The sequence below is a fragment of the Hyperolius riggenbachi genome, chromosome 2 (assembly GCF_040937935.1).
Source record: "Hyperolius riggenbachi isolate aHypRig1 chromosome 2, aHypRig1.pri, whole genome shotgun sequence".
Classification (NCBI taxonomy): Eukaryota; Metazoa; Chordata; class Amphibia; order Anura; family Hyperoliidae; genus Hyperolius; species Hyperolius riggenbachi.
Genome location: NC_090647.1, coordinates 238897690 through 238920719, shown reverse-complemented (window position 1 = coordinate 238920719; position 23030 = coordinate 238897690). Strand labels below are relative to the sequence as shown.

The 23030-nt window shown below is 41.1% G+C and overlaps 1 protein-coding gene and 1 long non-coding RNA gene across 7 annotated transcripts in view; one reads left to right on the top strand and one right to left on the bottom strand.

Moving 5' to 3' along the window:
* FRMPD4 (FERM and PDZ domain containing 4) overlaps positions 1 to 23030 on the bottom strand; it is a 562898-nt gene that overhangs the window by 283973 nt on the left and 255895 nt on the right. Inside the window, exon 1 of one of the 6 annotated variants that reach the window (XM_068268362.1) lies at positions 737 to 1408. The exons of the other annotated variants lie outside the window; for them this stretch is intronic. The gene's annotated coding sequence lies outside the window, so the exon portion shown is untranslated. Of the gene's footprint in view, positions 1 to 736; positions 1409 to 23030 lie in introns of those variants that run through there. 6 annotated transcript variants of the gene reach the window in all.
* The window catches only part of LOC137546209 (uncharacterized), a 201801-nt gene that overhangs the window by 63103 nt on the left and 115668 nt on the right, over positions 1 to 23030 (top strand). The window lies entirely within an intron of this gene.

Here is a 23030-nt window from a genome sequence, read left to right as displayed (position 1 = left end):
TACAGATATCAAGTATGCAAATAAGCCGAGACAAGCAGTTTTATTGGAAGACGCCTTATATGTCCATCAAACCCAAGTTATGTGAGGATGAATATCCAAGAAGCTGAACATAAGGATTCTCTTAGCAGCATATTATAATGCCTGAATACAAAGGAAGAAAGAGATACGGTTTTGATGAAACTCTCTTATTAACTTGAATGTCAAGAAGAATACTTCTAGATAGAAAAAAGGCTCGCCACTCTATAAGTACTAAGCAGAAACCCATGCCAAATAATTTATCACCATGTGCGTAGATCTCTGACCCAGGGCCATTTGTCTTCTGCTTGTTTTGCAACTTCCACCAAAGGAAGCCCACATTCCACAATTATTCTTATATACATTTAACCATGTTATGAAAAATGGCCTTATAGTGCCAATATCAGCTCAAAAGCGCTGAGCTTTTCAAGACGGATCAAATCAAGTGCCCCGAAGCAGTGACAGTTTAAAAAAAAAGACATATACGGTGATCTACAGATATATATTATTGCATTTTTTGCTTGGGTTATGGTGAATTAAGCATGGTCTGTGACACTGCAACATTTCACTATCAGATAATAACATTATTTATTTACCTATTGCATTAACAAGAGAAAATGTCATCACTGTCTCAATGACAAATAGCTTCTTCTAGAAATGTGCATCGTCACACTACCTGACTACGAATAGAAGAGCTTTGAGGAATAATTGCACAGCTTACCTTCACTCGGTATTTGCAGTGTGCATCCCAAGAGCCTGGGAGTAAAGTAATGTCTGCAGATCACTAAGAGAGGGGTAGATGCCTCTGAACTCTGCAGTTCCCTTTGAATGCATTGTGGATAAACATGTCAAGTTCACATTCAAGACTCTCCTCTGTCTCCCCTCTCTGGTACTGCTGCTGATGCTGCTGCTCTCCATTCACAGTAAATCAAATGGCTTCTGGGCTGTGACAAAGTCACAGCTTCTGCCTTCGCTGCACATGAGACACAAAGCTACTAAAAAGAAGGCAGCTACTGCTTAAAATGTGCTGTCAAAACACAACCAGTGACATTTAAATTGGGATGCCTTACATTCCAGCCATGCTTTTCTTTCCCTGATCAATGAGCACTTTACATAAGAAAGCAGAAGACAACAGGTGAAGGCAGCTGATCCAGAGCTACACACTCCAGGCTGAAGAGTTATCCTGTGTTGCTGTTGCACTCCTAGCCTCCATCAGGTAGATCACGCAATACTGCAGTCCGTAATTCTAAGCAGAAGGAAAACAACTAACTGCACCTAACAGAATCTGACACTCAGATCAACCCATGGACAAATGCAGACAACTATCTATTTTTCTTTAAAGGTTCAAGATATTTGAAGCTGTTTAGAACAGGCTGAATCTTCCTTTAGCCTAACACATAGTTTGAATGAGGAAAAGCAATGCACTGCCCGTCCTCTCATGAGGACAGGATGCATTTATGTGAAACATGAGGAGAATGCCTAATGCTGAAACAGCCAGGGCTGCATTCCCAATGAGCTCTCATTACAGGCATGCTGTTGAATTTCACAGGCTGATATTACCTTCCCAATTACTGTGCTTCCCATTCCTTACAATGAGCAGCTCTGGATCATTAAAGAAGGAGAAGCTGACTTTAAAGGGTTTTAGTGATCCATAGTGGAAACAAATGAGACGGCACCTAGACTTTGATGTGACAGGAAACATGGAACGGACAATGTTTTCAGTTTGTATGATTTATACTTGTGTAAACTAGGCTAACTTTATATAATATTAGATAAAAAGCATAAAAAAATAAAATACTGAAATATGTTATATGTGGCGTCTGCAAGCTAGCCGTACACAATGCAGTAATTCACCAGCCCAGTCCAAGCGAATACAGGGATATATATATCTTAAGGGTGGCCAGTAGTCCTGTGAGATATGTCAAAAACCTAAGATTATGTCTCTGAGGTAATATATCAGTGTTCTGAGGTAAAACATCTTAGCTTTATGAAAATTAGTCTGAATTCTAAAGGCATTTCTCATACATCTGACTTTATAGTTGTTAAATAAAAGACTTGGGCTTTAAAGAGATTGTATGTATATTTCCATCAAATCACATGCACATAATTTCTTGCTGTTTACTACCCACCCGCTGTTTTTAACGTCCTGTTGGTCCCTGTTAACAGACTAACAGATGCTTTAAAACGTCCCCCCTCACCACCACTACCGTTCGCGATCGCGCCAAGCACCCCCCCCGGTGCGCTTACCACCGGGACTCGCAGGGCCATGATTGGGGAAAGGGAAGATGCCTTCCCTGAACCAATTACAGTGCCCGTAAGCAAAGCTCATGGCTTAAATGAGAAGTCAGTGAGATTTGCTCTTACAACACCCTCTCTGTCTCACAGAGACAGAGAGTGTGAGGACATCTAGTGTTCAAAAAAACAATACATGATAAAAAAAACAACACATTTTACATGTATTAAATTACATTAAAATACATTAATACCTACTTTCCCCTCTCTGAACCCCCCCTCCCCACAGAGTATATAGTCTTGTCATTAACTGTTTCTCACAGGAACTTTCAATCTAGTCCCTGCAATAGTCATATGACCATCGTAGTCTAGGGCCAATTTTAGGTGGAAGCCAATTAACTCATCTGTTTTTGTGATGAGGAGGAAATGAGAGAGGAGTGGGGGGCTGGACTTGGTGGGAGTAGGAGGATGAGACTTCCCATGGGTCCTGTCTAAGAAGCATTTATCTTATGAGTTATTACACCTTCAACTATTTTTTCTACAAATTAATATTTGAACACCCAGCAACCAAAAAAGTGCTGAAAATAATGCAAGAAAAGCAATATGAAAATAAACACTTATATTAAAGTGTACCTAAGACAAGATGTTTTATCTTTTTTTTAAGAGGGATAATTGGGAACTACTGTAACATAATTTCAAATGTAGTCTTATTTACTATGACTGCACCTATAGTTGCTTTATCTATTGGTAGAAGGACATTTCACTGAATAATGCCAGCTATATGCAGTACTGGTATTTCAAACATATTTACAGAATCTAACACAAGTAAAGTGTTTGGTCTGCTGTGATAAGTGTATACCTCAATAATGTCTAAGCACGCATTGCAATCATCCCACGTTGGGCTGCAGCTGTGCTGCATGTGCTGAATACAGCTGTGAATAAAATATGCGGCATTTAGGATCTTCTGAAGCACGGTTATGTGTGTTGCATCAACATTCACAATATAGATCATCTTAAACAGTCACCTTTCTAACGTGAGGTTATTCAGCAGGTCTAAAAAACGACACAGTGAAGCATGAGCTGTGAACAACATACAGCATTTATTCTGAGGAGAAATGGAGAGAAAGCATGCTGGGATTTTAGTTTGACAGCAGCTGGAGAGCTGCAAGATGAGGAGGGTTGATTTGAAGTTACCCAGAAATGCACATATGTAGATATACAGCAAGTAATGTGGTTGAAAGATTGCTTCCAGGCATATTTCATGCAGCCCCTAGCAATGTGCTTCCTGTTTAAGACACTCATTCAGTGCCAGGTACACAGATACAGCACAAATCTGTACAAATGTAACCATGTTGTGCAGCTAAGCATGTATATCATTGCTTCTATGACACACCGGGCTGAAATGGTGACTGAAGCCCGAGATATCTCATAAATCTGACTCCTTTTCTCAAATTTCTGATAAATTAGATCACAATTCTGGCTTATCTTGAAATTCTGATTTATTATCTCAGAGCTTGGGGACATTATGTCATATTCTAACATATTATTGTGGAGAGATGAAATATTAATCCAATGACAAATTATCTCAGGGTTTTTCAGTAGTATCGGCAAAAGTCACAGATGCTTTTATGTTGGTTTATCTGGATTATGCAGGTACGCATTAGGCTGCATCAGAAGAACAATTAAAGTTAACAATCAACTACTTGCCGACCACGTAACGCCGATTGGCGTAAAGTCCTGGGGCGGGGTTTTGCAGGTCGCGCACACCGATGCGTGCACATCTCTGCTTGAATGACGGAGCTAAACTCCTAGCGGCAATCACTGTCTATCACGGCGATCACGGCTGTCCCCCTGGGAGGCACTAAAGCGATCAGCTGTCATAGTCTGATGCCTATGACAGCCGATTACGCTGATTGGCTGGGAGCGGGGGCAGAAAATTATTTAAAAAATAGCAACATTCATTTAAAAAAAAAACAAGTAAATATTTATACATAAAATAAACAAACACACCAGCAGCAATCACAGCCCACCAACAGAAAGTTCTGTTGGTGGGCAGAAAGGGGGGGAATCACTTGTGTGCTAGGTTGTACGGCCCTGCAGCAAGGCCTTAAAGCTGCAGTGGCCTAATTAGTAAAAAATTGCCTGGTCACTAGGGGGGTTTAAGCTGGTGATCCTTAAGTGGTTAAAAAGAAAGTATCTCGTTTTTGAATTATCAGAAAGTTTTTCAGTGTGTCCTTTGTATAATTCTGTCTGCATTCCAAAAATGTCAAAATTCACAATTTAACATGTAAAAAAGGAAGATTAGCAAATCAGCAATACAATGTGCATAGATGTATACTTATGCGGATCTCTTCCCCGGTACGATTGCAGCGTGCTCTCGATTAAAATGTAAAGAGGTGCAAAAAAATTCAAAGAAAAAGAGCAACTAGCACTGCTGCTAAGTGCTGTTTATTAATTCCGTGCAATGCTTACATGCAGCTTGTATTTAGTGCAAGATGTAAAACAACGTATACAATAGACATACCGGGGCTCCGGAGCTTGTCTCAATCATTGCGAGCGGGCACAGAAAGCCTGTAGCCGTTTCACGCCTTGTGGCGCTTCATACTTTGTCCATACTTTGTTTAACATCTTGCGCTAAATACAACACTGCACAGAATTAATAAACAGCACTTAACAGCAGTGCCAGTTGCTCTTTTTCTTACTTTGAAATTAACAATTTAGTGCGGATAGGCTCACATTTTCGACAGTCATATTCACACTGAAATTTACATCTTCACCGGGCTCTACATTTTTTGTTAACATATAGCTGATTTAATATGCCCATAGATCTTTGCAAGCATTTTCATCTCTGTGAACATTTAAAAATGCACACAAAAATACAGTATATTGTCACAAATGTTCTCATCTGTGCGAAAATGAGACACTTTTGCAAACATTATGGAGAAAAGGAAATCGCCATATTATTCACTCATCCCTACAATCCAGTAACAAGTTAACTAAGGAATAATTACATTTCTTATAGTCAAACTATGACTGCAGTAACCTGCTCCTGAACTGGAAAAATTGTAGGCATTTTGGAAGGGGAGGAGTGACCAACTGTGAGTGATGTTGGGACAGCTTGCCACTTAATCTCATAGTACCGTAGTCTATGGATGGGGTGATTCAGCCATTGGTGGTGGTTGTGTGTTAAAGTTTGGATTGGGCAGTCTCTCAAAGAGAACTGCCCAACCAATTGGTAACTACAAGGCCCAACTATTGGTAACCACAGGGCCCAGCAGGAGTCACATGATCACTACTGTTGTAATAAAAATTAAAGGATTTGTGGTCTTTTTTTTTAATTTTGTGTGCTATTGATAGTATAGTGGTGAATGGGGGAGGCATAGTATTAATTATATATTTAATTGGACTGAAGCTTTTACTGTCAGCTGACGCACTTAAAGAGGAAGGCTGTACCTATGCCAGTCAATATCTACTATATTGTGCATTTCTGGCAAACTAACAGAGGGAGCTTCATTTACAGCCTGCAGATTGGGAATGGGGATTTGCCTAAGCTATGTTGCTGAACTAAAGAAGAAAGAAAGATGTGGGTAAGGCGATGATTGTGCTGGTTATGGTATTTAGCAGGGCTACCTCAATACAGTACAGATTGCACAGAATTGCAAATTTGTTGTTAGGTAAGACATTACATACTTATATTATTCATGGCTGATTAAATCAACTACGCTCATAAGGTGTACAACAAGTCTTGTATGCACCAAGATTAGACTTTCCACTGGGCACTCATGCCTAAAGACTGAAGGCCATGCCACTATTGGAAATGTTTGCAAAGCAGCAACCACGAGGCCTTTGCTTTGCACACGTATCATTGCTAAGTACACCCTTATGTACATCCACACATTTGTATTGCCCTTTAATATATATTAATATATATTAGACCTATAACTATGCATGCCACCCATACCAGTCTGAGCTATGTAATTGCTTGTTACATTCTGGATGAAAGTTTTCAAACTCCTATTACTCCTAATAATGAATATTGCTAGGTATCCTGGAGGGAATACTATAATTAATTGAATTGAATAAAGGTGGTATAATAATACAAAAATTAATAAGTAGGAAATTAAAATTAATTGCAGTATTTGTAGAATTATTACACTCAAATGAATTGGTGCTGTTACGAAACCTTTTATAAACTACTGCTGGGTTTAATAGTGACTTTGGGCTCGTTCACAGTGCGTTCCGCTCGCGTTAGCGTTCGCATTGGGGTGTTTTTGTCACAAATTTTTTTTTCGATTCCCGGCTCTTGGGTGGGCATTCTGTTTTTGTGAAAAGCACACTTCTAACTTCTTTTCCCAAGCGTTTTTTTAACTCACTCCCTGACGCAAGTCAGGAAGTGAACTCTTTGAGTTGTAAAATAATACATGCAATGTATTTATTCTTTAAAACGAGAACGCAATCGCCCAATAAAGTGATTTTGTTAGCATTTAGCGCTCTTCCTATACCTTCCATTATAGCAAAATCGCCTAAAAAATGGTCCAGGCAACGCTTTGCTGAATGCACAGCACAGATATGAACCTTCTCAAAGACATTTATTGCACAAGCATTTTGGGGGCGATTTTAAAAATCGCCTGCGCTTGAAAAAAGGCTGAAAACACCTCTAGTGTGAACGAGCCCTTAGAGATAGTTCCACCTCTCTGTAGGCATGCAAGTAAAGCACAGACATTTTACTGCATCATAATGCATTTTACTGCATGGGAAACTCTCATATTTAGAAAAGTGTAACTAAATTATATTGAGGAACTGGCTATGTTACACTAAATGTCATTAAAAGCTGCTTGATTTGCCATCTGTGTGGTGGAACGTCACTTGGGGAGCGGAATTTCTTGATAAATGTGGTTAAAGAATAACTTAATGTAATGTCATTACATGGAGAACTAAATAGTAGTAAGATGTGTAATTTCTACCTTTCAATTTTTCACCTTCAGTGGTTACCAGAAATGAAGGTTTTAAACACTTTCTTTAGCTGTTTTTGAATCAGTTTGAAGGCATAAGAAAAAATGTGTACTGTGAGTACAAAAAAGCAGCCCATCAGTTTTCATACAATTGGAGGTGTGAAAAAGTCTATTTATCTCCTTTCATGATCCCCCTAGGCCAGATTTATCAAACCATTATCATATAATTTTTTCTTCTTAAACAGTTCTAACAAGCAAAGGACAATTCTGCATGATAATAATAAGATTCTTAAAGAGGATCTGTCAGCCATACTATCTCAGAAAAGAAAACACACATATATAAGTAGATAAATACTTGATCTACATACTGTATGAATGTATTGCACTGTCCACACTTGGATTTTAGTGATTTTTCTATAGAAAAAAAGAGAAAATCTTCCTTAGGGTTCTCCATTTTAACTGTGTCTATCTTGAAGTCAATCCTGATGTCATTTCCTCCCTTACTCTCCTCTGCCTGATTGTGTATGCATTGCCCGCCCTCCTCCAAGTCTTCAGGCACTTCCACCCAGCTCTGCAATAGAACGTTTGTCTCAGTATGAGGAATATTGGCCAATCAGAGAGGAACAGAGGTTTGGGAGGGGAAAACAGGAGGGAAAGAGGCTTCAGCCAATCAGGCTGCATTAGTTAAGTCTGAGAGAAAAGTAACGAAGCAAAAAAAAAAAAAGACAACCCAGCATGCCTTGCAACTTCCTTTGTGCGGCAATGTACCAAATAAGAGTCAGGTAAACTGGGGAATGATCATTTATCAACATAAAAAAGTTATAGTGATTTTTAACTTTTGGATTGCCTGGTTAGCATCCTTATTACTTGTTTACCAGATAAAAATAAAGAATTGGTTTTTGATTTTATGTCCGACAGTTACACTTTAAATCCTACTTAATAGTGGCAGTTTAGCATGAATATCTAGAACTGCACTACAGTTAAGAAAAGTGCAAATCCATCCTTAAACTGTCACAGATTAAAAAGTGCTTAATAGCAGTTCTACAGATAGTGCAGCAGTGCATGCTAGGCAAGATTTGTAAAAGGCTCCTCCCCCTGCTGAATTCCTCACTCACAGCCTGCCAGTATACAGCAGATGTGTTGGTTACCTCAGCAACAGCAATTTTCCTTACACACTGCATTGTCTGAAAAGCCTTACTAACTCCTCCTATTTTACAACAGTTTTAGAAGGAAACTGCACTATCTAGTGAGTTGTTAAGATGCCTGAGACAGTTCTGCACAGATTTCTAAAAACCTACCAATATTTTGTCTCAGACACTCTTGATAAATGTTCTCCACAGTGTTTTCAACAGCAGAAATGCTGTTTTCAGCAATCTTTTAAAGTGTAGTTTATGAATGTCCAACAATATTCAAAGACTGAAGCCCATCTCCTAGTACAAATCAGACTTCTCCTAATTTTTGTGTGAAAGGTGCTTTATGCAGCTATAAATTCTGTATTGTATGTGATCATATGACCAGAAGCAACAGAGTGGAGTGAGTCACTTTCATATTCTGTGGATGCGGTTGCAAGTGTCTAGATTGCATTATATCTTCTGTTCAGACTTGAAGGTAGTTGGCACAGTCAAAATCTTTCTAAGAAAATTGCAGCCTACACCACAGGCAGTTATTTTTGCAGGAAGGGGCCAGTGTCTAGAATCTAGACCAGGAACTTTAAATGTGATTTATTTGGCATTAACTAAAAAATTAACTTCCACATAGACATCACAATGTTGTACAACTGTGTGCTCATAGAAATATGGGAAAACATTTGAGCCTAAACTGGTGCATAAACTGCAAAAATTAATATAGTTAAAGGGAACCTTAACTGAGTACAAAAAAGAGTTTCACGTACTTGAGGCTTCTCACAGCCTCCTGCAGACGGCCTGCGTCCACACCAGCACTCACCGATCATCCGGTCCCCCGCCGTGGCTCAGTTTTATTTTTGGCGACTGATCACTCGCCGAGCAGTGTGCATGTGCAGTCCCTCTAGCGTCCCTGTAGCCATCTTGCCCCTGCTCAGTACTTATACATACGTAGTACTACGCGTACATACGTACGTAGTACATGTACTGCGCAGGTGCAAGATGGCCACTGGGATGGGACAGCAATTGAAGGTGCTTGCGGACATAGCGGCACAGGCGTACTGCTAAAAACTGAACAGTCATGGCGGGGGGCCAGATGATCGGTGAGTGACATCACAGGCACAGGACATCTGCCGCCCAGGTAAGTAAAACATTTTTTTTTGTACTCAGTTAAGGTTGCCTTTAAGGGGATTATTCACTCATTACTCACTCCTGGTGATTTTCCTTCAATAATTTCTTTAACCCTATAGGCCACTGAGATGTGATTCCAACCCTAATCAGCACATCCTAAACAAATGACTTCTGGAAACTGTACTAGTGTTTATAAATATTTGTTTTCATACTGTAAATAAAATTAACATTTTAGACAGGTACGAAACATGGGTGCGTGTTATTATGGTGCCGGCAGTTTGGCGCAGGGTGAGCCGAATGACGACTCTCCTTGCTGCCGCTAAACTCCCAGGCGGCGTTAAATACTATTCCCCCTCCGAGCTGAAGGAGATGTAATTTGGGGTTTGGCATTGCTGCTATGACGGTACCCAGCTTCGGTGCTCAGCGCCAGGCACCAAAATGAACTACTCCCACTAAACATTTCTCGAAATGGTGCTGGGAAAATTATTGGTATAGGTGTGGTTGCTCTTTTAAATGGGAAACATTGGTCTTTAACATATACATTAAAAATACAGCAGGAGGCCTTTATTTCTCTCATGATTTCTGCAGTGGGTAATTTAAATCTACATGACTTGGAGATAGGTGATGCATGAGATCATGCAGGGCCATTGAGCTGCATCAGTAAATTAATATTCTACCAGCATGGAGAATGTGCTGTGAGAACATTGATTTACTGTGCAGTGTTAGGAAAAGGTAATAAAACAATAAGCAAAGTACAATGTGCAGTGTTACTAAAGATAATTTACTTTTCAAGGGTCCAGCAACACTTTAATGCAGAAAACAAATATCTTATGAGCACTGCTTATAATTAGCCTATAAACCATATTACTGAATAACGTCCACTGAGAGCGGAGCCAATTTAATGTCTACTGTTGGAGCTTGGTGTGTTTGTTAAATATATAGAGAAGGATAAATGAGCCGGGGGCAATGGTTGATTCTTGAATTTGAAAATGTACAAACAAAAAATGCTATTTAGATCTAGAACGCAAACAAACTGTCAGGCTGAATCTACGTTATTTTTCCTTTGGATGCAATAGATCAATGTAATATATGAGACATGTTCTTGCAATATAACACAGGGCTATAAAAGATTTTATGAGCTAGTAGATTAAGATTGAAGCACAAACATGATCACTGATGATGCTCTTAACAGAATTTAGGATTTATAACAACTTATCTACCCCAACTCCTACTGTATTGAATTAAAAATAAATACAACTGTTCCATATTCCTAGCTCATTCTGAGCCAACACCACAAATGCATATTTTAAAATTAAAGTGGTCCAAAACTCTGACATAACATTCAATAAAAAATGTGTTTTCTTACTTTTTATTACTCATACAGTTATCATATTTGCTTTTGTGCATAAGTAATATTGTCTTTTTACAAATTACAAGTTTCCAAAGTGTAGTTTATCTTGCATTTTATTCAAACTGCTTTTTATTATATATTAACATCTTCTAATTAGCTGTTCTGAGCTGTTTGTGTGCTTGAAGCACATAGAGCTCCTTTTCACCTGTTACACTGTGTTAACACTCATGTATCAACATTCTAATGCAAACAAAGATACTGTTATCTCCAGTTTGGATGCAGATTTAAAGTTGAATAACAGGACAAAGTGCTTTGTTTAACCATTTCAGTGATGTTCTGCAAAAAAAAAAATTCTGGGATAGTAGTTTTCAAGCTGTGAGGAATCTTTTGGAGCAAAGTAGAAATGCTGACTTTCAGACCACTTCACCATCTAGAGATAAAATAACGACCATTTAAAAATGCTGAATGTAATTCTCCCTTGCTCAGAATCACTACTACCTCAGTCAAACTAAGATAAACCCAAATGTGGGCGTGTACTGAGATTTCTTAAATTTTCTCTGTTCCTCTTCTCATTATTGGTTGTTTTTTTTTTTTACCAGCAATAATTCACAGTTAAATTATATGCAAGTGCTGCCTTTGAATACATAACACTCTCAAGGGATGAGAAAACATTATTTTCAGAAGAGATAACATAGTAGAGCCCTTATTTAATTCAATTATTTTTTACGATTTCTCCCAGGAGATAATTTTTCATCTTTACTTCAAAATACCTAAGCAAAAGATCCAGGTTAGCACATCATTTCAAGATGCAAAATGCTTCAATTTATTGCTTCATAAGCACATGACATGGACATGACAATTGTTTAGGGGCCTGTAATGATCGCTGCTGCAGCAGCTATTACTGGAAGTATTAGTGCTGCAGCTCAGGCAGTTCTGATCTATTTCCATGCAAGTTGCATAGCTTTGTCTGTCTTTCCCTGCTGTCAGCTTGTGACTGATTATCATTCACCTGTGTGGGAATCTACATGTCTGCTCCCATTGGATGACCTCAATATAAAGATCTGCTTCCTGCAGGGTTTCCTTGGGTTTTCATAGCTTCAGCTTAAGCCTGCCTTGCTGTCGCTTTAGCCCCCGATCGTGTTTCTTGTTCTAAAGATACCTTGCTGGTTTTGCATCATATATTGGTTCATTGCCAATATATATGCATACCAGCACGTTTATTATTTTCCTTGTATTTGTGTTACGTGATACATCAGTGTCGCTGATGTATACGTACACGAACTGTTTATATCCTGTGTTCAGTTAGTCAGTTTTCCAGCACGTTTTGGTAGTTTGCGCGTACCGTGAACACCCGTGCTGAGCTAGTTATCCTGTTCCTGGTCCTGTTTGTGGATTGCGTTCATCTCTGCGAAGAGATAACGAATCCTTCTGAATCCTGTTCTGTTTCTGTTTGTGGATTGCGTTCATCTCTGCGAAGAGATAACGAATCCTTCTGAATCCTGTTCTGTTACCGTTTGTGGATTGCGTTCATCTCTGCGAAGAGATAGCGAATCCTTCTGAGTCCTGTTCCCTGTGTTACTCCATTCCTAGTCAGCGTTCCTGCTTATGTCATATGTCGGTTCATTGCCGATATATACATATGTTAGTCAGACGTTACAAATAGTTTCATTGATAGCTGTAATTGTAATACGCTAGGAAAACATACTTATTGTATATTTATCTGTGTTACGTTCATCTATCTCGATCCTGCTATTTTCTGACTATCCTGTCCTGTCTTTGTGAGGCACGCCATCGCCGCAACGCATTGGCTGCCTCATTCCAGTCTGTCTGGTTTTGGACGCTTGCTGTCGCTAAGTAGCCGCTAGCTAGCAAGCGTTCATTCTGTCTACCTGTCCTGATCTCCTCAGTTCTGATTTGTGCGTTCAGCGCTACTTTGCGCTGAGACGTTATAACGAAAGCATTGTTTGTGGCTGTCAGATCTGCACCGGCTCTGTGCGCCACAATCTCCTATTGGAGTCAGTCCTCCCCTCCACTATACTAGGGATAGCCTGTTTCCTGGTGCTAGTGTGTGTACCTCCTCCACGCCAGCTCATGCGTTGCATGCTGACTGTGGAGAATACACCACCAAGCCTTACATTATGAAAACCCCATTACCAATCCCCATTGTGGGGGGGATTCCCAGAAAGTATGACACTGTTAAATATGGTTCCTGTTCCTTTAAGAAATTTGAAGAACTTAGCTCTGAAACAGAAAATGAGTTTTTCTCTGAATGTGCCAGGTTCCTGACCAATCCTGATCTCCAAGCGACTCCTGTTTCAACCTGGGCACTCCAACTAAGTTATATTTTGTTTAAAGGGGAATTATTCCAGTGGGCATTTGATGTTCTCAATCATTCCGATTTGAAAGATAGACCGCTGGAATTTCTAGCGTTTGTGATCCATAACTGGTTGCGCATAGATCCATTGCCTTTTCCTCTTAATGAACTCCTGGCAGCAGGCCAATCAGCTGCTCCTTCAATTGCTTGCAAGAATAAGCAGCAAGCAGAAAGTGTTACTGATAATTTTCCTGCAGCTTTGAATAAATCACCAAAAACCGCAAGGTCAAAGGCAAAACGCAAACGTTCTAAGAAACGTGTCCAATCTGCAGAATCGTTATCCTTAGCGACTGAGACCTATAATGAGATTCTGCCATTAACAGATAATGAAATGCAATTGCCTTTCAGGGGAGTTAAATGGACTTATGAAACTACTAATGAACTTTCCTCCCTGGCTAGGGAAAATAAAGATTTTTGTTTAAAAGAATTATCTGAGTATGATTATGATGAGATATTACAGAGTATTGAACAAATCAACTTATTTGTGAACCAAGGGAAGTTTGCATACACTACAGTTCAACACTTGCTACAGGTATTGGAAATTCTTAAGAATAAGGAATCTGCCAATCACCTGCTAATTAACCCTATACATGTGCCTGCCACAATCATATCTGCAAACCATGATCTGCCTGTTAAGTATGCATGGGATCCTCCATTCGAGAGGGGAGAGATGGAAGCCCTGGTCTGTGAATGGAAGAATGATTCAAGTTCATTTTGTCAATTTTACAGTGCAAAAAGTGAAATGGTATTGAACGCATGCATTAAGTCAGCCTATAACCTAATAGAGGCTGGTGTGTGTAGGTATGACTGTGTGGCTCCCTTGATTGATGTGTGGGAACTGATTTTGGATGATTTTTTTGTGACTCCGAATTCGCAAATTTGGCGTTCTGACCCGCCTGCTTCAGCACCTTTGGCTGATTCAGCAGGTGATTCGGAGCTCTTTTTGTGTGAAATTGAAGTTCCTGCAATTCCACCCTGTACCATGGATAACTCAGTGTTACTTCCCAGTAAAACAGAAGCCACTGATACATTCTTAACCTTGCCCTGCGCAAATTTCTCAGCAGAGAATCCAGAGGTCCTGCTGACTTCCGAGTCCAGCCTAGCCAGTACTCATGACTCTTTGTTTAGTGAAACAGACACCAGAAAAATATTGCCTGTCTCTGCAAACACTTCTGCAGAAATTACCTGTGTTAATAAAGTTCAACTCCTGTCTGATCCAGCAGATGCGCAAACATTGTGTCTTGATCTTCCTGTTTCTACACCTCGCTCTAGTTTCGTGAATAGCTCAGAGCATCTGCTATGTGAACCTGAAATCGCAGAATTATTACCTTGTTCAGAAAATTTTCCAATAAATTTGCCCTGTACCATGAATTGTGCAGTAGATCTCTCCAATGAAACTCAGGTCACAGAATCATTATGCTGTCCAGCAGGTGCTTGCATGGTTTTGCCCTGCAATATGGACTGTTCTGTGATCCTGTCCAGTGAAGCTGTGGTCGCAGAGTCTTATGCTTCACCCAGTACTTTGGATATTTCAAACCCTCTAGCAGAAGGGTCTGAGGCACTGCTTACCTCAGTTGGTGTTGCAGTAATATTCACTTGTCTAGCAGCTGTTTTGGAATTACAGTCTGCTCTAATAAAACTTGATGAATTTCTGCCCAGCAAAGCAGAAGCCATTGAAATATTGTCCTTGTCAGCAAGTGTGTTAGATACCTTGCCCTGTACACAGTCTGATTTAACCAATGTTGAGTCCCTCTCCAGTGTTGTAACAGCCGAGGAACTCCAGCCCTGTCCTCTGAATGTTTCAGAAGTCTTGCCCTGTAACATGGATAATTCTGATTCTCTGGTCAAAATAATAGAAATCTCAGAATTTCAGTCCGGTCTGATGAGTGTTTCTGAAACCCAGCCCTGTATCCTGAAAGATTCTAGTTCTCTGGCCGCTGTGGCAGAGGTTCCAGAGTCCCCTTCCTGTCCAGGGAATTCCTCAGTTTTGCCTAGTCCAGTGGGGGCTGCTGCAATACTGACTTGTTCTGCAGCGCCTCATGAGCTCCAATCCAGTGTATTAAATGAGTCTCTGTCCAGTCCAGAGGTAGTTGTGGAGTCCCTATCTGGTTCAGTGCATACATCAGAAGATTTGTCCTGTTTTGTTGGTGCCCCTGAATCTGATTTGTTACTGACTTTGCTGGAATCAGCGACATCTAAGTCTGATCCAGCATTCTCGTGTAAAAGTCCAGTGGTTGCGAAGTTTAGTCATGATGATTTTTTTTTGGCCAGTCCTGGTTTTGGTCCTGTCTTGGCTGACCCGGAGGCTCACAGTTCCTTGACATGCCCAGAGGATTCTCTTGTGCCGGTGTGCCCAGATGTTCTTTGTGTGCCAGAATGCCCAAGTGTGTCTAAGGTGTTAGCGTGCTCTGATGCTTCCTTAGTGGGAACACGTTCTGATGTTGCCAGTCTGCCTGCATGCCCAGAGATGGTTCTGGTCCCTGAAAGCCCTGATATTGATGTTTGTCCTTGTGGCCCTGACTCGGGAATTGCCCTAGGTTCCATAGGGGTTCTTGATAGTTCTCCATGTGAGCCTAAGGGGCGTTCTGACCTATGGGGATCTCTTTGGAGCTTCAAGGTGTTCTGGGAGGTCTCTGAGAAAACTTGTCCTGGTACCTTGGACTGGTTCAACAGTGGGTTTTGTGTTGGTAAAGACAGTACCGGTGGGCATTGCAAAGGCTTTGGCGTTTCTGAACGGTTCCTGGAAGGCGGTGGGTATCGCTCAGGGAATTTCGGAGGGCTTTCTTCTGGAAATCATGGTTCTGATGGGTGTCACACTGGGGCTTGTGGTACTGATGGGCGTGGTTCTGTAGGTTCTGGTTCTGATGGGTCCAGTCTTGTGGGGACTGATTCTGGAATTCGGTCTTGCCGGGCTGTCCCGGTCATCATGAATTATCAGTCAGACTATTTTGTTGGGAATTTCGGTTTTGAAAAGCGTCTGGAATCCGCTTTTAAAGGCGGGGGTACTGTAATGATCGCTGCTGCAGCAGCTATTACTGGAAGTATTAGTGCTGCAGCTCAGGCAGTTCTGATCTATTTCCATGCAAGTTGCATAGCTTTGTCTGTCTTTCCCTGCTGTCAGCTTGTGACTGATTATCATTCACCTGTGTGGGAATCTACATGTCTGCTCCCATTGGATGACCTCAATATAAAGATCTGCTTCCTGCAGGGTTTCCTTGGGTTTTCATAGCTTCAGCTTAAGCCTGCCTTGCTGTCGCTTTAGCCCCCGATCGTGTTTCTTGTTCTAAAGATACCTTGCTGGTTTTGCATCATATATTGGTTCATTGCCAATATATATGCATACCAGCACGTTTATTATTTTCCTTGTATTTGTGTTACGTGATACATCAGTGTCGCTGATGTATACGTACACGAACTGTTTATATCCTGTGTTCAGTTAGTCAGTTTTCCAGCACGTTTTGGTAGTTTGCGCGTACCGTGAACACCCGTGCTGAGCTAGTTATCCTGTTCCTGGTCCTGTTTGTGGATTGCGTTCATCTCTGCGAAGAGATAACGAATCCTTCTGAATCCTGTTCTGTTTCTGTTTGTGGATTGCGTTCATCTCTGCGAAGAGATAACGAATCCTTCTGAATCCTGTTCTGTTACCGTTTGTGGATTGCGTTCATCTCTGCGAAGAGATAGCGAATCCTTCTGAGTCCTGTTCCCTGTGTTACTCCATTCCTAGTCAGCGTTCCTGCTTATGTCATATGTCGGTTCATTGCCGATATATACATATGTTAGTCAGACGTTACAAATAGTTTCATTGATAGCTGTAATTGTAATACGCTAGGAAAACATACTTATTGTATATTTATCTGTGTTACGTTCATCTATCTCGATCCTGCTATTTTCTGACTATCCTGTCCTGTCTTTGTGAGGCACGCCATCGCCGCAACGCATTGGCTGCCTCATTCCAGTCTGTCTGGTTTTGGACGCTTGCTGTCGCTAAGTAGCCGCTAGCTAGCAAGCGTTCATTCTGTCTACCTGTCCTGATCTCCTCAGTTCTGATTTGTGCGTTCAGCGCTACTTTGCGCTGAGACGTTATAACGAAAGCATTGTTTGTGGCTGTCAGATCTGCACCGGCTCTGTGCGCCACAATCTCCTATTGGAGTCAGTCCTCCCCTCCACTATACTAGGGATAGCCTGTTTCCTGGTGCTAGTGTGTGTACCTCCTCCACGCCAGCTCATGCGTTGCATGCTGACTGTGGAGAATACACCACCAAGCCTTACAGGGCCACGGCAGGTCCCCTTCTTCAGATAGTGCAAACAAAACAACATTTTGTTTGCACTATCTGAAGAAGGGGACCCGCCGTGGCCCCAAAACAATTACGTGTGCATGTGCATCTTGAAATGGTGTGCTAACGTGGACCTTTTGCTTAACCATTTGAACATTGGAGGCTACACTTCCTCCTGGAGCCACTCCCTCCCTTATAAAAGGCAGGCAGCGTCAGGCATTGGACTCACTCGTGTGCCTGCAGTAATTAGAGAAGGGAGAGCTGCTGCAGACTCTAATAGGGGAAGCTTAGTTAGGCTCTTGTAGGCTTGTTAGCTTGCGCCTTGCTGATTCTTATTGCTAAAAAAAGCACCCCTCAACAGCTCTTTTGAGAGCTAATCTTGCTCTTGTGATCTATTTTTGTGTGTGTGTGTGTGTGTGTGTGTGTGTGTGTGTGTGTGTGTGTGTGTGTGTGTGTGTGTGTGTGTGTGTGTGTGTGTGTGTGTGTGTGTGTGGCCCACTTGCATTATATACAGCCCTGTCAGTCAGTCGCAGCTTGCCTTTGGTATAATTCCTACTGTGCCACTGCCAGGTCCAGCACATTAAGTGACTACCTGTGTGTATGTGACAGGCGGCTGCAGATTTGTACTCCCATCCCAATCACTGCACCTGTTCACTGTTCAGTGCACTTACCTACCTACCTACATGAGCGCACGCATTTTTAATACCACCAGTCATTGCACCTGTTCATGGTGGTACGTGTGTGTGTGTGTGTGTGTGTGTGTGTGTGTGTGTGTGTGTGTGTGTGTGTGTGTGTGTGTGTGACAGGTGCACATTTGTAATACCCATCACTGCATATACCTACCTGTTGTGTTCAGTGCACCCACCTGCCTACGTGAGTGCAAACAGTGTATATTTATAAAGCACCAACATATTATGCAGCGCTGGACAATAAATACATACAATGATACAAGGATGACAGACATAACAAGGTTATACAACATAGGACAAAGCTATACATGGCAAGCACAGTACACGATACATGATCATGCGGCTTGGGCTGGTTAGGTAGGCCCAGTAATACAAGTACAAGGCTGTCATAGGCAAGGAGCACACAATCATATAGAATACTCTAGAGAAGGGAGAATCCTGCCAAAGGCTTACAATCTAAATCTCTCTTGTTATTAATTATTTCTCTGTACTACTAGTCATCCTTGTGCAGATGTTATCATCACTTTTAGTATGGAGGGGTAGGTGTAGCAGTAAGACATCTTTTACTGTAAGTAATGGTAGCCACCACACATCAAAACCTTAAAAAAACGAGCTAAAATCAATAGTGCAATATAGATTAAAACCTCTTTTTAAGACATTTGAACCACCTTTAAAAGTACGTACAATAACTTTGTAAACCCATATAATTTCAATAAACCCTACATTCTTTGTGATATATCACCAGTAATGTATTTATATTTTTCATATTGTAATAGCTTAAAATACATAGATTGGTTTTGATATATTTGTTTTCTTTCATTTGGTAGCATTAAAAGGTAAGACACATGTTTCTTTACTTGTAAGCTGTGTATATTTCTAGTCAGTTGATGTAACGGAAAGCCCTGAGTACTTACGTACAGATATGCCTGACTTTTGGGATAATTCATTGCAAATATCAGCTTTCATCAAGTTGGTATGTAAAGACCAATAAATGCTAGTCAGTGAAAGTACACTGTGGGCAGCCTTATATATTCTGATGTTTTTATATTAAGCACACAGTTGTGGTCAGATTATTCAGCACAATAATTGCTGTAAAGAATGTGAGATTTTTTTTTATGTTGTTTGAGCATAGCCATATAGACTTCCATGAAAGATTTGCTGTACTGTAAGTGTTTCCTACCATCACAATGACACTTGCAGAAAAGTAGAGGTGACGGGAGCCAATACAATGGTATCCCTGGAGCTTTTGCTTCTGTTCCCACTTTTAACAGCACTTTGTCATGTGCTGCTGTGATTGGTGAGTGGGCTTCAGACATCTGCAATGCCCCCAGCTTCCCCATGAAACCCCTTGACAATTTAAATACTACAATTATAGTAAACAATTATACAACAGTTTTTTTTTTACTCTGTACTAATGTGTCCATGTCAAATACCAATGATCTGCCTAGGTGCATATAAAGCCAAAATCCACTTTCAAAAAAAAAATGCTGTGAATACTGTATATGTTATACTGTATGTTGGTGCTGCAAAAGTATTTATGAAATCTCACATGGGTACATTTTTTCTTCCTTTTCAATTTTCATGCCTTGGATTTTTGTAATCTGACTGTATGCTCAGTTTGCACTCTATTACACACAAAGGGCTTGATTCACAAAAGAGTGCTAACTGTTAGCACGGCCGTTTTTGCGTGAATTTTTGCATTGCGCGCGATCGTGAATTTTCACGCGAAACGATAATGGTTTTCGCGCGAAAATTCGCGATCGCGCGCAATGCGATAATTCGCGTGAAAATGCCCGTGCTAACAGTTAGCACTCTTTTGTGAATCAAGCCCTAAGAATCTATTCTCTCTTTGAGAATGAACTGTCCAGGTGCTTTCCTCTTTATGTATTCCTCCTAAGAGCAGGAGTCCTTGTTACTCAATCCTAGACTTGGTAATTAGCGGCCCTTCTGACAGTCTCTGCTACAATGGGAAATGACTTTGTTTTGTATGCACAAGACAATGTAAGGGATTAATCATAGCACAGTGTATGTATGAACTCTTAAGGTGGCCATACACTGGCCTGATTCGCCGACGTTTCGACAGCAGATTCGATCACTGGGATCGAATCTGCTGCCAATCGTTCACGCTACACGCCGAATTTTGATCCTTTTCGTCCGATCCCGTCGATCGCTCCGTGCGGAAAATTAGCGTCGATCGCCCGCGGGTAGGGAGCGCGTCGCTAGCGGCGTTCGAGTACCCGACGACCGACGCAATAGAGCCGCATACATTACCTGCTCTGCCGGCACGTCTACGCCCGGTCACCGCTGCTCCGTGTCCGCGCTGGTCTCCCGCATGCTTCAGTTCCTCCTGCCCAGCAGGAAGTTTAAACAGTAGAGGGCGCTCTACTGTTTAAACTTCCTGCCGGGCAGGAAGAAGTAAAGCATGCCGGGGCCGGAGACCAGAGCGGAGACGGAGCAGCGGTGACCTGGGGACTGGAGTCGCACCGGCAGAGCAGGTAATGTATGCGGGCATGCGGGATGGGGGGAAGCGGTGGCAGCACCACCACCACCACAACAGATTGTGAACGGTTTCAGGCTGAAATCGGGTCACAATCTGTTTGCAGTAAAGGTAGCCATACGATCCCTCTCTGATCAGATTCGATCAGATAGGGATCTGTCAGTTGGTCGAATCTGATGGCAAATCGACCAGTGTATGGCTACCTTTAAGGCTGCCATACACTGGTCGATTGCCACCAGATCGACCAGCAGATAGATCCCTCTGTGATCGAATCTGGTCAAAGAGGGATCTATTGGCTGACTACACTGCAAACAGATTTTGAATCAATTTCACAATGAAACCGATTCACAACCTGTGGAGCTGCTGCTGCCGTAGAGGGCGCTCTGAAGCCAGCCGGAGCCCAGCGCGGAGAAGGGACAGCGAAGACACACGCCAGCGGAACAGGTAATGTATTGCTGCTAGCGTCGGTCGTCAAACATTTGAACGCCACTATCGACACACTCCCGACCCGCCAGCAATCGAGAAAGATCTTCCCCGCGGACAGATCGACTGGAATGATCGATTTCAGACGGAAATCGAACGTTTGGTCAGCGTTTGCGCAACAATTTCACAGCACATTCGATCACAGTGATCAAATCTGCTGTATATCGGCGGGAAATCGTGTAAGTGTATGGGCCCCTTTATGCTAGGTACACATGATACAATTTTCTGTTAGATTTACCTGCCAGATCGATTTTTTTCAACATGTCTGATCCTAATTTCGATTGATTTTCCAATCGATTTTCTGAAATCTATCGAATTAAAGATCTATCGAATTAAAGATCTGATATGCTGAAAAAATTGACCTGGCAGGTAAATCTAACAGGAAATTGTATCGTGTGTACCTAGCATAAAGAGTGCTCATACAGCTTTGGTGTATGTTCAGCTAAGATATCTTAGAGGGAATCTGAAGCAAGAGGGATATGGAGGCTGCCATATTTATTTCCTTTTTAAAGACAAAGGCCTCAATTCACTAAGCTTATCTCCTGTCTTTAATAACGCTTCTAGAGTTGTTACTATGGTGATAAGGCATGTAGTATTCAGGAAACATTTTACCTCAGGCAAGCCTAAAGTTAACTCTTCTGTCTTTAAGTTAACTCTTCAATCCTTAAAATAACTCCAGAGTTAAAGACAGGCTGTTCATTAACTGTGTGTGAAAATAACTACAGAGGAGGTAACTTAACTACAGAAGAGGTAAATTAACCGCAGAAGAGGTAACGTAAGGAATGAAGAGATAAGATAACTCTCTTACTGTGTGGAGGTAAGTTTTCTCTTGCCTTATTATCTCCAGCATGATCTTAGTGATTTGAGGCCAAAGACTTATATAGCGCTTTTCTCCTGGCGGACTCAAAGCGCCAGAGCTGCAGCCACTTGGACGCGCTCTATAGGCAGTAGCAGTGTTAGGGAGACTTGCCTAAGGTCTCCTGCTGAATAAGTGCTGGCTTACTGAACAGGCAGAGCTGAGATTCGAACCCTGGTCTCCTGTGTCAGAGGCAGAGCCCTTAACCATTACACTATCCAGCCATTAACAATACCAGTTGTCTGGCTATCCTGCTGATCCTCTGCCTATAATACTTTTAGCCATAGACTCTGAACAAGCATGCAACAGATCAGATGTTTCAGACATAATTGTCAGATCTGACAAGATTAGCCACATGCTTGTCTCTGGTGTTATTCATACACTACTGGATCCAAATAGATCAGCAGGGCTGCCAGGCAACTGGTATTGTTTCAATGGAAATAAATATGGCAGCCTCCATATACCACTCACTTCAGTTGTCCTTTAAGATTTTAAGGACAACTATGCTGATTCTTGTCAAAGTAGATTTCAAAATGATTATTGGAAAGTCTGTACCTGGTGTTTTATGTAAATATAATTATGTTAAACTTTTGTTACAAATAATACTTACTGCATCTATTTTTGCATTCCAATTACGCTGACTGAATAATTATAAAACCCAACACTGCCTGAATGCCTTAAGGCAGCCTCAGAAATTATAACGTAAATAAGATTGGAGTTTGCTTGTATGAAAGAGTGGCGAGAGAGATGCATCATTTATGTCTTACCCAGGCTACAGTCTATAAAATCCAAACATTAGGCTATGAAACTTAGTCCTGTTACTGGATTTTAATTTTGTATGGAGCTCCATTTGTTGGTAAAGTTGGCAAATACAAAAAAAAAGAACTAAAAAAATGAAATTTTTCATATTTTAGAAATTAAAATATGAAATATAAAGAAATCTTTTTCTGAGTACTTACCACAATGAATAATACACTTGTAAGAATATGTTAAAATAACACTGTACTTTTTTGTTTAAAGAACTGTAAAATGGAAAGGTAGCTATGCCATTATTC